This window comes from Pseudophryne corroboree, chromosome 2 (assembly GCF_028390025.1).
Source record: "Pseudophryne corroboree isolate aPseCor3 chromosome 2, aPseCor3.hap2, whole genome shotgun sequence".
NCBI lineage: Eukaryota > Metazoa > Chordata > Amphibia > Anura > Myobatrachidae > Pseudophryne > Pseudophryne corroboree.
In genome coordinates this window covers 990,885,394-990,898,635 of record NC_086445.1, presented here as the reverse complement: position 1 = coordinate 990,898,635, position 13,242 = coordinate 990,885,394, and the positions used below count along the sequence as shown (strand labels likewise).

Genomic DNA, 13,242 nt, shown 5'->3' with positions numbered 1-13,242 from the left:
GATTTATCGGTAGGTAATTAAAATCCTATTTTCCCTGCACAATCCCTGCTAATACTGCCACAATATATACACATTGCAATGCCATTCCAGCTTTTGGGTCAAGGCCCCTATCCTTTTAAGGCTGTTAGTGTGCCTTGAGGACCACGGTTGGGAAACACTATTCTAAGGGAAGAGGGGGTGGGTCTTTTGATGACCGCAATAACTGAGGGGATACAGCTGTAAAGGTGAGAGTTCTTGTAGTTAATTAGTTTGGGTGCTCCTTGTAGCACATTACAGCTGCAAGTTATCAGTATTCACTGAGCAGGCTCTTGAGAAAGGTGTGTTATGCACACTGAAACGGCTGTCGGGCTGGGGCTCATTGTTATGCTGCATTGAATTTGGACTGCTTGAACTGCCTCTGATAAGTACAGCAAATACAACCTATGAATAACAATGTAGTAACTTGTGCTTAAAATACAGGCCCTCATTCCGAGTTGATCGCTCGCAAGGCGAATGTAGCAGAGTTACACACGCTAAGCCGCCGCCTACTGGGAGTGAATCTTAGCTTCTTAAATGTGCGACCGATGTATGCGCAATATTGCGATTACAAACGAGTTAGCAGTTTTTGAGTAGCTTCAGACTTACTCTGCCTGTGCGATCAGTTCAGTGCTTTTCGGTCCTGGCTGACGTCATAAACACACCCAGCGTTCGCCCAGGCACTCCCACCGTTTCCCCGGCCACTCCTGCGTTTTCTCCGGAAACGGTAGCGTTTCCAGCCACACGCCCCTAAAACGCCGTGCATCCGCCCAGTAACACCCATTTCCTGTCAATCACAATGCGAACGTCGGAGCGATGAAAAAGCCGTGAGTAAACTTACTTTCTTCATAGTAAAGTTACTTGGCGCAGTCGCAGTGCGAACATTGCGCATGCGCACTAAGAGAATTCTCACTGCGATGCGATGAAAATCTCCGAGCGAACAACTCGGAATGAGGGCCCCAGTTTCTAGAGTCCAACCCAAGGGTCACCCACCCTAAAAGCTAGAACTAAAAAGGAACAGGAAGGCCAAACAGCACTGTGCCTAGCTTGAAAGAAGTCTGTGTGAGGTTTCCTCCCACTGGAGAGGAAGGTCCAATCAGCTTCTCATAATTCCACTGTGTGCTATATGGAGAAAAGAAGGAAACAGAAGATAGTGTAATCTTAGTCAGATATGGGCCTCCTAAAAGTATCGCACTCACCTACTAGAGGTGGGATATGAACACTGAAAGATTTCTTTTAACCAAAAAGTTTGTCTTCAGTAGTTCTTAATGTTTTTGTTTTTTTTACATGTATATGCTTTCTTCATTGTGGGTTGGGGATGCACAGCATAATGCGAGATGGGGGAATGGGAGCACAGCACCACAACGCCAAGCCCTTTCTATAAGTTCACAACCTTTCAGATGCAAAGGGACCCATTGGGGGGACCAGACAAAATCTTGCCTAGGGTACCAAATTGTTCAGGACAAAACCTTAGAAGGAAAAGCACATGAGGGAAGAGTAGCCTACTCATGAGCATAGGTGTGCGCAGGGGGGGTGCCTGGTGCGCACAGGCACCCCCTAATATCTGGCACCCCGATCTCACATGCCTGATGCAGCGATCGCCGAGCAGGCTGATTACTGTCCCCTCTGCGCTGCACCCTGTCAGGACTGCATTACTGACCGGACGCCTGGATTAATCAAGGGTGCCACTGACACCGGCTTTCAAATTCCCAGCTCCACCTCCATGTACAAAAACAGTGTTATGTGACATGATTACGTCATGCTGCTCGCACGCCCACCCGTCACAGCCACCACACGCCCACCTCTCTCCTTCTATGCTATGCCAACGCCAGCCACTGATGAGGAGCAGCATGCAGCCAGCGTTCCTCTTAGGAAGACAAATTCAATACTGGCAGACGACCGGCAGCAGCATTGACACGTCACTCGTTTTTCCAGCAGCAGCAGTACTAGTCTGCGACTGTCAGTGAGTGACTGACTTGTAAGTAAGCTGCTGCAGCTTGCAGGGGAAAGAGAGGGGGAGCCAGACCAGGCTGAGGAGGAGCAGTGTAATTGCAGGGAGTGCCATCAGGGGTGTTTGTTTGGTGCACACCACAACATCTGACAATGTATCTGCTTTATTAGGATTGGTACAAAGGTGGAAATTTTATATGTGTTGACCATCAATAGATGGTGCTAGACACGCCCTAAAGGCGGTGCTAGACACTCCCCTCCGACGGTGCACCCCCTAATAAAATGTGCTGCGCACACCAGTGCTCATGAGAGCTTACAGTCTAAAGAGGAGGGGCAGACAGACAGGGGCTTGAAAAGAGGGAGGAGACAGTGAGCAAATTGGGTTCTGAAAGGGAAGGAGGCCAGAGAAGGGCTTGTAAGAGAGGGGAGACAGATTTTAGAGAGGAAGATGAGTAGCTTTGAAGACAGATTGGAGCGGAGAGAGGAAGGAGACAGGTGGCCAGATAAGGGTTACAATACACCAATCTGGAGGTGACCAGTGAGTAGTGAGGGTCTTAGTTGCCTCCAGTATGAGAAAGGGTCTGATCGTGAAGATATCTCTGAGAAAGAAATGGCAGGGCTGTGAAAGGTACTGAATGTATAATTTGAAGGAGGGAGGAACCAAGGATAACTCCAAGACAGCGCACATGCAGGCTAGAGGAGATAGTGGTGCAGTCAACAGTGGAGTAACTTGACATTCTGGTAATCTGTGCCAGAAAGGGTATCTCCCCCCCTCATGATTTAAATTGGGGCATTGGCGAGTACCAAAAAAAGGGTGTGATCTCATGAAGGAAGGGCATAGTATGATGTTGTAATTGCAACCTTGTGACCCCGCCTCCTGCTACACGATACAGCGGTTACCGACATTGTAGAATTGGGGTCAGGGCCATGATGATCAAGCTGCCTGCTTCGCCCACCTCGCTCAAAAAGTGACTGGCACCAGGTGGCCACAAGGTAGGTTTGGGAGACTTGCTCACTTTTCAGGGAGTCCAAGAGCATGGCCGCAACTAGGGGGGCCTAAGGGGGCATGCGCCCCGGGTGCAGAATCTGAGAGGGTGCAGAGATGGGTACTCTGCCTCCCCTCCTTCCTCTCAGCTCTAAGGGCTACCTTCTGCCGGGTCCAAGAACCCTAGCTGCAGGTTCCCGCTCTAGAATGCTAATGAATAAGGCAGGGGCAGTGACCATGGACTCTCCAGCTGCCCCCTTTCATTTCCCAAGTGCTGGTCCATGGCCACTCACACACTGCTGTGCCTGTGTAAGTGATGTCTGCCCCCAGGCCTGTTCTCCAGCACCTCCCCCTTCCCACACGCAGCTCCACCTAAGGGGCTACCTGCTGCTGGTCCCAAAACCTTTGCTGCAGGTCCCCGCTCCCCAGTACCACCAATGTGGACTCCTGGGAACCAAACCCCCCCCCCCCCAGCAACAAGAACAGGTATGAATGAGGCGGGGGTGGCCGTTAACACACTCCAGTGCCTGTGTAAATTATGTCTGCCCCCAGCCCTGTTCCTCAGGGCCTCCCCCTACCTGCACGGCAGTTCCACCAGAGGAGGACAGGGCGAGAGGAAGCAACAGCAGCTGATAATTAGTCTGGCCACTGAGGTGAGGTCTCTATACGTCAGTACAGCTGCTGCCTCCCAAAGTGTGGTCCTAGGTCCCAACTTGCATGCAGGGCTTTGTAGTACTACAGCAGTTGGCCAGTTGGAATCCAGGGTAGCAGCCTGAGTTTAAGGTGCATGGCCAGCGTCCTGAGGAGGTGTGGACAGCCACCACAGAGGGATTGAGGCAGCCATTAGAGGGGACATGCAAAGAACCTTTATAGTGTACTTACTGTTCTACCCGGGAGTTTCTGATTGTGACGGTTGTAAATATAAATGAGTGCTAAAAATTTGGTAACTCTATAGAGATGGAAATTTGAGACGTCTTAATGTAAGTAAATATTATTCCATGGCTCTTGCCATTACCCGAGGAGCACCCGTAGCAGATACGGTAAAAAGTGACAGGACCTTTTTTATAGTTTATTAAATTAAAATCCAAATTTTTATGTGATTGACCGTTTTGGCGTTATCGTTCACGCAATGCAAGCCACTCATCGGTAATGACGTCATTTATGTCAACCACCTTTTCATCCCCTTAGGGGACGTTTATTAAAATTCTAATTATGTTGTTTTCCTGTTTCCCACCTGAAGAATACCTATGTTACATATCATCTCCCTAACATATCGGGAAGTGAGAGAATGAGTGATGAGTCAGTCAGTGAGTGAGGGCTTTCCCATTTATGTACAGTATATAGATGGGACAAAGGTATGTCAGGACGGGATGTAGTTGCTTTTTACTGGTGGTGGGGATCCGGCAGTCAGGATACCGATGATCGAATCTGGACCGCTTACAATGCTGGCACCGGAATAACGACAAACAGGGGCTATTCCCACTCATGGGTGTCCACAACGTCCCTAGAGTGGAAATAAAACCTGTGGCGAGCATTCTGGCGGCGCCCCCCCCCCCCCCCCCCCCCTTCCCCGATAGGGCATCCAGGAGTATATAGCAGAGGGACAGCTGGAGATATGAGAAGAGAGGAGGAAAGGGCAGGGGAGGAGGGGTAAATCTGAGTGTCATCAGCATAGAGATGATATTGGAGGTGACCGGATGAGCTAAATGACCCTATGTTTTTTTGTGGGAACTACCCTAGGATGCCTTTGATGAATTTGGGGTGAGGGAAGCGTTGTCTGTATTGACTTATGTATTTTTAATGTCCAGTGATTATCCCATTTTATTCCAAACCTCATTCATTTCGATGAGGTTCCTACATCTGTCACACCCTGGATAATCCATTAAAATGAACGGGCTATTGGAATAGGTGGAAAACGTCCAGCGAATATAAGTCATAAGCATACCGCATGTAGGACCCTTTTCAGAGATGGACGTAGATCGCAGCATACGCGGCAAGATCTGCTTCCATCTCCTCACATGCTGGGGGCAGCCCAGCACAGGGCAAGGTCGGCCAACCTGTGTGATGCCACCTCACAATGTAATTGCGGATGCATCAAACTAAGGTTGACCCTTGGCAGCGCTGTCAGGAGATGTGCCACCATTTTTTTAATCAGATCGCCTGCGTGTGACATCTCACAGCCAGCCTGTAAATGCTCCTGCCACGCCCCCGTTCAGCTCGCCATGCCCCCGCAATACCACTTTGCCGCCCTGCGAATGCTCGTCACTGTCAATCCCAGAAGGATGTGTACGATCGGGCAGGCGTGATGCGGCCACTGCGTGTGCGCAGGTTTAACGATGTAAGCAAACTGCGCTGCGGACCGCATTAGCGGCCAAGTCTGCGTAAGGCCCGTAATCCACATATCAAAAGGATTTGTAAATGCATAATGTGTATCATACTTTTCACATGTCATTTGTAATGTGAGTGAATGAGCCTAAATAAGCAGCTTTTACATTATAAACTTATGTTTTACTTTTTTTCCATTAAAATTTGGACGAGTCTATGATGCTCACAATATTAGTGACACAGTTATACTCTGGAGAAGAAGAGTTTGGGTGAATTCCGCAGTGTGATACATCCTGAAAGTGTCTCTTTCATCAGCTGACTTCCACACTGCTGGCTGCAGGAGATTAGCATGGGCGAGACTCTCGCTTACTACTTTTCTCCGTTAGTTATCTCTTGTTAATATTTCAGCAGAACACTTTCTCCCGTAACAGATGAGCACTTCCAGAGAAGGCACCCAGACAGCTCCACATTTATTGGAAGCAAAACTTCAGTGTGGAAGTGAATATATTTCACAAGGTAAGTACTGTAATAAAGTCATGTAGGAATTTACTGCCTAGATATAGAGTGATGAATTGAATAGGATTTAGGTATAATGTATGGTTGGAAGTAGGTATGTAGTGACTGGTTGGAGGTAGATACTGCATATAGTGTATGGTTTGGAGGTAGGTATATAGTGTGTGGTAGATGTATAGTGAATAGTTTGGAGGTAGGTGTATATAGTGAATCTTGGAAGTAGGTATATAGTGAATAGTTTGGAGGTAGGTGTAGTGAATAGTGTTGAGGTAGGTACAGCATATAATGTATGGTTTGGAGGTAGGCGTATATAGTGAATGATTTGGAGGTAGGTATACAGTGTGTGGTTTGGAGGTAGATGTGTATAGTGAATAGTTTGGAGGTATGTGTATATAGTGAATAGTTGGAGGTATATATAGTGAATAATTTGAAGGTATATAGTGAATAGTTTGGAGGTAGGTATATAGTAAAAGGTTGGAGGTAGGTACATAGTAAAAGGTTGGAGGTAGGTACATAGTAAAAGGTTGGAGGTAGGTACATAGTGAGTGGTTGGAGGTAGGTATATAGTGAATGGGTAAAGGTAGGTATATAGTGAATGGTTGGAGGTACTGTAGGTATATAGTGAATGTTGGAGATAGGTATATAGTGAATGGTTGGAGGTAGGTATATAGTGAATGGTTGGAGGTAGGTGTATAGTGAATGGTTGGAGGTAGGTGTATAGTGAATGGGTAGAGGTAGGTGTATAGTGAATGATTTGGAGAAATTAATGGTTTTCTAGATTGTTAGGTGAACTGGTAAGGTGTAGGTAGATACCCATTGGCTCTCCAGCAACTGAAGAACTATAAGTCAGGGCCATTACTAGGTGTGTGCAGAAGGTGCATTGCCCACAGCGCACTTGCCCTGTGGGTGCATCTTCTACATACATCCCGAGTGGCCGCATATTCCTCCCTCTGACGGACGGCCTCCCGCTACCCTGTGCCCGGCGCCGCAGCCCCAAGCTCTGACCAACTGGAGCCTCTGACGCTGATCACTATGTATAGTCAGCGGCAGCGCAGGACAGTAAATCCCTGTGTGCTGCTGTGCTCCCGCGACTTGCCTCTTCTGTGTCTGTGAAGTCTACAGAGGAGTCAGTTCTGTACAGGAGCCGGCAACAGCGCAGGAAGAACGTAAACATCACGTAAGAGCTTACAAAGACACTACATTACACTATATTACACTACACTACAGGTAAAACTCAGAAAATTAGAATATCGTGCAAAAGTTAATTTATTTCAGTAATTCAAATTAAAAGGTGAAACTAATATATTATATAGACTCATTGCATGCAAAGTGAGATATTTCAAGCCTTTATTTGTTATAATTTTGATGATTGTGGCGTACAGTTTAAGAAAACCCCAAATCCAAAATCTCAGAAAATTAGAATATTACATAAAATCAATAAAACAAAGATTTTAAATACAGAAATGTCGGCCCTCTGAGAAGTATAATCATGCATATGTACTCAGTACTTGGTTTGGGCCCCTTTTGCATGAATTACTGCCTCAATGCGGCGTGACATGGATTCTATCAGCCTGTGGCACTGCTGAGGTGTTATGGAAGACCAGGATGCTTCAATAGCGGCCTTCAGCTCTTCTGCATTGTTCTGTGTCATGTCTCTCATCTTTCTCTTGGCAATGCCCCATAGATTCTCTATGGGGTTCTGGTCAGGCAAGTTTGCTGGCCAATCCAGCACAGTAATCCCACTGTCATTGAACCAGGTTTTGGTACTTTTGGCAGTGTGGGCAGGTGCCAAGTCGTGCTGGAAAATGAAGTCAGCATCTCCATAAAGCTTATCTGCTGAAGAAAGCATGAAGTGCTCTAAAATATCCTGGTAGATGGCTGCGATGACTCTGGACTTAATAAAGCACAGTGGACCAACACCAGCAGATGACATGGCTCCCCAAATCAAGACAGACTGTGGAAACTTCACACTGGACTTCAAGCATCTTGGATTGTGTGCCTCTTCATTCTTCCTCCATAGCCAGTGTGAAGTTTCCACAGTCTGTGTTGATTTGGGGAGCCATGTCATCTGCTGGTGTTGGTCCACTGTGCTTTATTAAGTCCAGAGTCATCGCAGCCATCTACCAGGATATTTTAGAGCACTTCATGCTTTCTTCAGCAGACAAGCTTTATGGAGATGCTGACTTAATTTTCCAGCAGGACTTGGCATCTGCCCACACTGCCAAAAGTACCAAAACCTGGTTCAATGACTGTGGGATTACTGTGCTGGATTGGCCAGCAAACTCGTCTGACCTGAACCCCATAGAGAATCTATGGGGCATTGCCAAGAGAAAGATGAGAGACATGAGACCGAACAATGCAGAAGAGCTGAAGGCCGCTATTGAAGCATCCTGGTTTTCCATAACACCTCAGCAGTGCCACAGGCTGATAGAATCTATGCCACGCCGCATTGAGGCAGTAATAAATGCAAAAGGGACCCAAACTGAGTAATATCTCCTATATAATAGCCCTATTCTGTGACCTTGTGATTCATTTGCTAACGCTGGGCGGAGTTACAGCACTGGGCGGAGTTAGTCAAATGAGTCACAGAGATCTGGCCAAATCTACAGGAGACTAGGAGCAGAAGCAGATAGCATGGGCATTGGGCATGGCACAGGCAGGGGTGCAGACCTCCCAGCTTTCTGCAGGAGCTTTATCCAGGCAGAAGGAGGGAAACACACTCGGCGAAAAGGGGGCGTGGCTTCACGGGAGGGCCCCGTTTTCGTCAGTGAGGGAGCATGCCCAGCGCTCTGTGAGCTGCTGGCATGCTCCCAGGGGCTGATTATGAGTCCGGGGGGCCCAGGGCACTTGTGACAGGGGAGCCCTATCTCATTGCTGTGCCTGCTGTGGGTTGGGGGCGTGGCCTAATCGCGGCCCGCACGGCCACGCCCCCTTATGCAAATTTCAATTTTTATTTTTTTTGATGGGATTTTGGCCCCTCAGCTAGGGCTAAATCCAGAGGAGGTGGTCACTCCCCCCTACACACCCGCACAGGGAGAAGAAAGCAGGGAGGCTGCTGCCTCCCTGCAACACCACAGACCTGCCAATATGCAGCAGCGTGTGCTGACTGTAGCACAAATGCTGCCGCTGTTGCTGGCAGGACAGGGGGGGGCTTCTGGGCTGGAACAGAGCTACTCCAGCCGGGGGGCCCCCTAAAACTGTGGGGCCAACGGTACGTATCCCCTGCCCCCCCCCCCACCTTGATCCGGCTCTGCTGCTGGAACCCCCCCATTAATCCGTACCCCCTGATGCCCCCTCTCCCTCTGTCTCCACTTTTCACCGCTGCTCTGCTAAGCAGAACAGCGAGTACAGGAGCTTTCCAACTGACCCCCCCGTTACCGCGGGACACTGCGACCCACGGGTGGGACAGCGGGACAGACCCCAAAAAATGGGACTGTCCCGCGAAAATCGGGACATTTGGGAGGTATGGGGGTGTGTGAGGGGTATGTCATACAGACAGACGGGCACCGGCTCACTGTGTGCTTGACCCCCCACATCGGCATACTCAGCATGGTCTCTTTGGTGCGGAGGAGCGTCACTTTCTGGCACACTCCACGCTTCTTAGCTGCAGTTTAGTGGGGCACCTGCCGCTGTGCAGGTTCCGTACTGCCTCTGTTATCTCCAGCCCCAGCAACCCCACCGCTAGCTGCAGCACTGCCACCCGCAGTGAGGTGCACCCAGCTCCTTCACACACTTTAGCTGGCGGGTAGCGCTGCAGAAATCCGAGCTGCTTGCAGGCTCTGACCCACTCTTCCCTCCAGCCGCAGCGTCTCCTGGGAGCTAACCAGTCACTCCAAGTCTTCCCTTACCACAGTGCCCGGAAGCCGTGAGGTCCGCGCCACGTGCATGCTATGACCCCCTCCTCCCTCCAGCCGCAGCATCTCCTGTGGGCTCATTTCCAGTCTCACCTTACCACAGTGCCCGGCAGCTGCGCGAGGTCTGCGGTGTGTATTATATGGAGTATTACCTGCATTCCTTTGTTAGTGGTTAAATATTGCACAATGAAAGGGCGTGCGATGGTGAAGGAGGCGCAGCCCCTTGCGACGGCGTGAACAGCACCTGCAGGGCACGATGTACAGAATGTAGCGGGTGCGGAGGGGACTGCGGATGGTGTCTGTAGATGCTGCGGGTGGAGGGGAGGCAGAAGTGGGGGTGGGGCCCGGATGGGGAAGGTTCGGGAGGTGCTGCGCGTGGGGGAGGGGCAGAGGAGTGGGGGATGCAGTAAGTATATATGCATGATCATACTTTTCAGAGGGTCGACATTTCGGTATTTAAAAAAAAATTATTTCGTGACTTTATGTAATATTCTAATTTTCTGAGATTTTGGATTTGGGGGTTTCTTCAGCTGTAAATCACAATCATCAAAATTATAACAAATAAAGGCTTGAAATATCTCCATGTAATGAGTCTATATAATATATTACTTTCACCTTTTAAGTTGAATTACTGAAATAAATTAACTTTTGCACGATATTCTAATTTTCTGAGTTTCACCTGCACACTATGGCCCTCATTCCGAGTTGATCGGTCGCAATGCGAATGTAGCAGAGTTACACACGCTAAGCCGCCGCCTACTGGGAGTGTATCTTAGCTTCTTAAAAGTGCGACCGAAGTAATCGCAATATTGCGATCACAAACCTCGTAGCAGTTTTGGAGTAGCTTCAGACTTACTCTGCCTGTGCGATCAGTTCAGTGCTTGTCGTTCCTGGTTGACGTCACAAACACACCCAGCGTTCGCCCAGGCACTCCCACCGTTTCTCCGGCCACTCCTGCGTTTTTTCCGGAAACGGTAGCGTTTTCAGCCACACGCCCCTGAAACGCCGTGTTTCCGCCCAGTAACACCCATTTCCTGTCAATCACATTACGATCGCCGGAGCGATGAAAAAGCCGTGAGTAAAATTACTTTCTACATAGCAAAGTTACTTGGCGCAGTCGCAGTGCGAACATTGCGCATGCGTACTAAGCGGATTTTCATTGCGATGCGATGAAAAATACCGAGCGAACGACTCGGAATGAGGGCCTATATTACACTACACTATACTACAACACACTACACTACACTATATTACACTACACTACACTACACTATATTACACTACACTACAGTAAACTCAGGGGCGTTTTAAGAGAGGAGGAGGCCCGTGTGCAGCCTTCTGCTTCAGGGGCCCCCTCCTCTCTGAATGATGCACAGGATTTAACACTTACCTCTCCGGAGTCCCCCGGCGGTGCCATCCTTCTCTGCAGCACTCCAGAAAAATGGCCGCTGTGCCATTCTTACGGAGTTTTCAGCAGGCGCAATAGAGTTTGTTCCCCCTAGTGTTTAAACTCTGTTGCACTGCTGAAAAGGGATGGCTTCGACGGGGGACTTCAGTGAGGTAAGTATTAAGCAAATGGGTGCAGTGTGTGCGGGGTGGGCCCCCCTGGACCTGGGGGCCCATGTGCCTCGCACACAATGCACCCATTATAGAAACGCCAATGAGTACACTACACTATACCCTAAGGGAAGGGGGGGGATGTAAGATGCTCTGCCTGCCGTAATGTGTAAAAAGGAGCTCTGCCTGCCGTAATGTGTAAAAGGGGACTCTGCCTGCCGTAATGTGTAAAAGGGGACTCTGCCTGCTGTACTGTGTAAAAGGGGACTCTACCTGCAGTAATGTGTAAAAGGGCACTCTGTCTGCCGTACTGTGTAAAAGGGGACTATGCCTGACGTAATGTGTAAAAGGGGACTCTGCCTTCCATTCTGTGTAAAAAGGGACTCTGCCTGCCATAATGTGCAAAAAGGGGCTCTGCCTGCCGTAATGTGTAAAAGGGAGAATCTACCTGCCATAATGTTTAAAAGGCGACTCTACCTGCCGTAATGTGTAAAAGGGGACTCTACCTACCATAATGTGTAAAATGGGGCTCTGCCTGCCGTAATGTGTGTAAGTGGCGCTACTGTGTGGCATAATTTGAATAATGGAAACTACTGTGCAGCATAATATGAATTGGTATTTTTTGTGGCCACGCTTCTTCCCCGTGAAGCCACACCCCTATATATTTGGCATGTGCCTACGGCATGCATCGGCCCTGTTTTAAATATGATGGGGGGGGGGTGCCAATGCTGTTTCTTGCACAAGCGCTAAAATGTCTAGTTACGGCACTGCTATAAATCTCAGTATTCCCTGTCTGGTAGATGTCCAGGCCTGTGGTAAGGAATACATATTTTCTGCTGCCAGTTTTCATTGGACTAAAAATATGATGTACTAGCTGGAGTACTCGGCGTTGCCCGGGATTTTAAGAATGTCTGTTTACAAAAATAAAGTTAAATATTAAACACACAGTATAAATAACATTGTAGATAGCCGAGTACCCGTGCTTCGCTACGGGATAAGGATGGTAAATTAGAATGATAGTTGTTTGTTAATTTACGTTGATTGGAGATCTAGTATATAGGCATATCTTGCTTCCCTGATGCACTTTGTGTAGTGGCCGGGACCCTTTTTGGTCCCCCAAGGGACCCTGCTCTTCCCACTATACAACTCTCAGTCTGTGGCTTCCTGCTGCCTCCATTCCCCTCCTCACTTCATGTCAGTGCCCCTGTGAAATTATCGATTTTTTCACAGTTTATTATATAGCGCAGCACATTATGTATAGCCTGATATACTCTGTGCTGCTGGGGGACCATGCTACTTCCACTATACAACTCTCAGTCTGTGGCTTCCTGCTGCCTCCATTCCCCTCCTCACATCATGTCACTGGCCCTGTCACATGCAGCCCTGTCCTCACTGACATATCATGCATGTCCTGATATAGTCTGTGCTACTGGCCCACCCCTAGGGGTGATAGTGGTGTGTTACCCTCACAGTGTTTGTTCCCAGAGTGTAAGTCATATGTGTAGCAAGTTTGGTGTAAATTGCTCCAGGCATTAAAGAGTTATGCTGTCTGCTGAAAAACTCTGTGCTGCTGCTTCACCCCTAGGGGTGCTAGGGGGTGTCTTACCACGGGTGGTCTTCAGTATGCCGGCGGTCGGGCTCCCGGCGACCAGCATACCGGTGCCGGGAGCCCGACAGCCGGCATACCGACACTTATTCTCCCTCGTGGGGGTCCACGACCCCCCTGGAGGGAGAACGCGCCACCGTGCCCGTAGCGTGGCGAGCGCAGCGAGCCCGCAAGGGGCTCATTTGCGCTCGCCGGCCTCCCGGCGCCGGTATGCTGGTCGCCGGGAGGCCGGCCACCGGCAGATCGTAGTGAACCCCTTACCACCACAGTGTTTGTTCCCAGCCTGTAAGTTATATGTGTACCAAGTTTGTTGTAAATAGGTCCAGGCATTCTGGAGTTATGCTGTCTTCTGAAATACTCTGTGCTGCTGTCCCTCCCCTAGGGGTGCTAGATGTGTTACCCCTACAGTGTTTGTTCCAAGAGTGTAAGTCATATGT

The 13,242-nt window shown here is 49.1% G+C and overlaps 1 protein-coding gene across 1 annotated transcript in view; it reads left to right on the top strand.

Annotated features, from left to right (window-relative positions):
• The first annotated feature begins 5,674 nt into the window (after window positions 1-5,674).
• BACH1 (BTB domain and CNC homolog 1) overlaps window positions 5,675-13,242 on the top strand; it is a 95,895-nt gene continuing 88,327 nt past the window's right edge. Inside the window, exon 1 of the mRNA XM_063956432.1 lies at window positions 5,675-5,791. The gene's annotated coding sequence lies outside the window, so the exon portion shown is untranslated. The remainder of the gene's footprint in view (window positions 5,792-13,242) is intronic.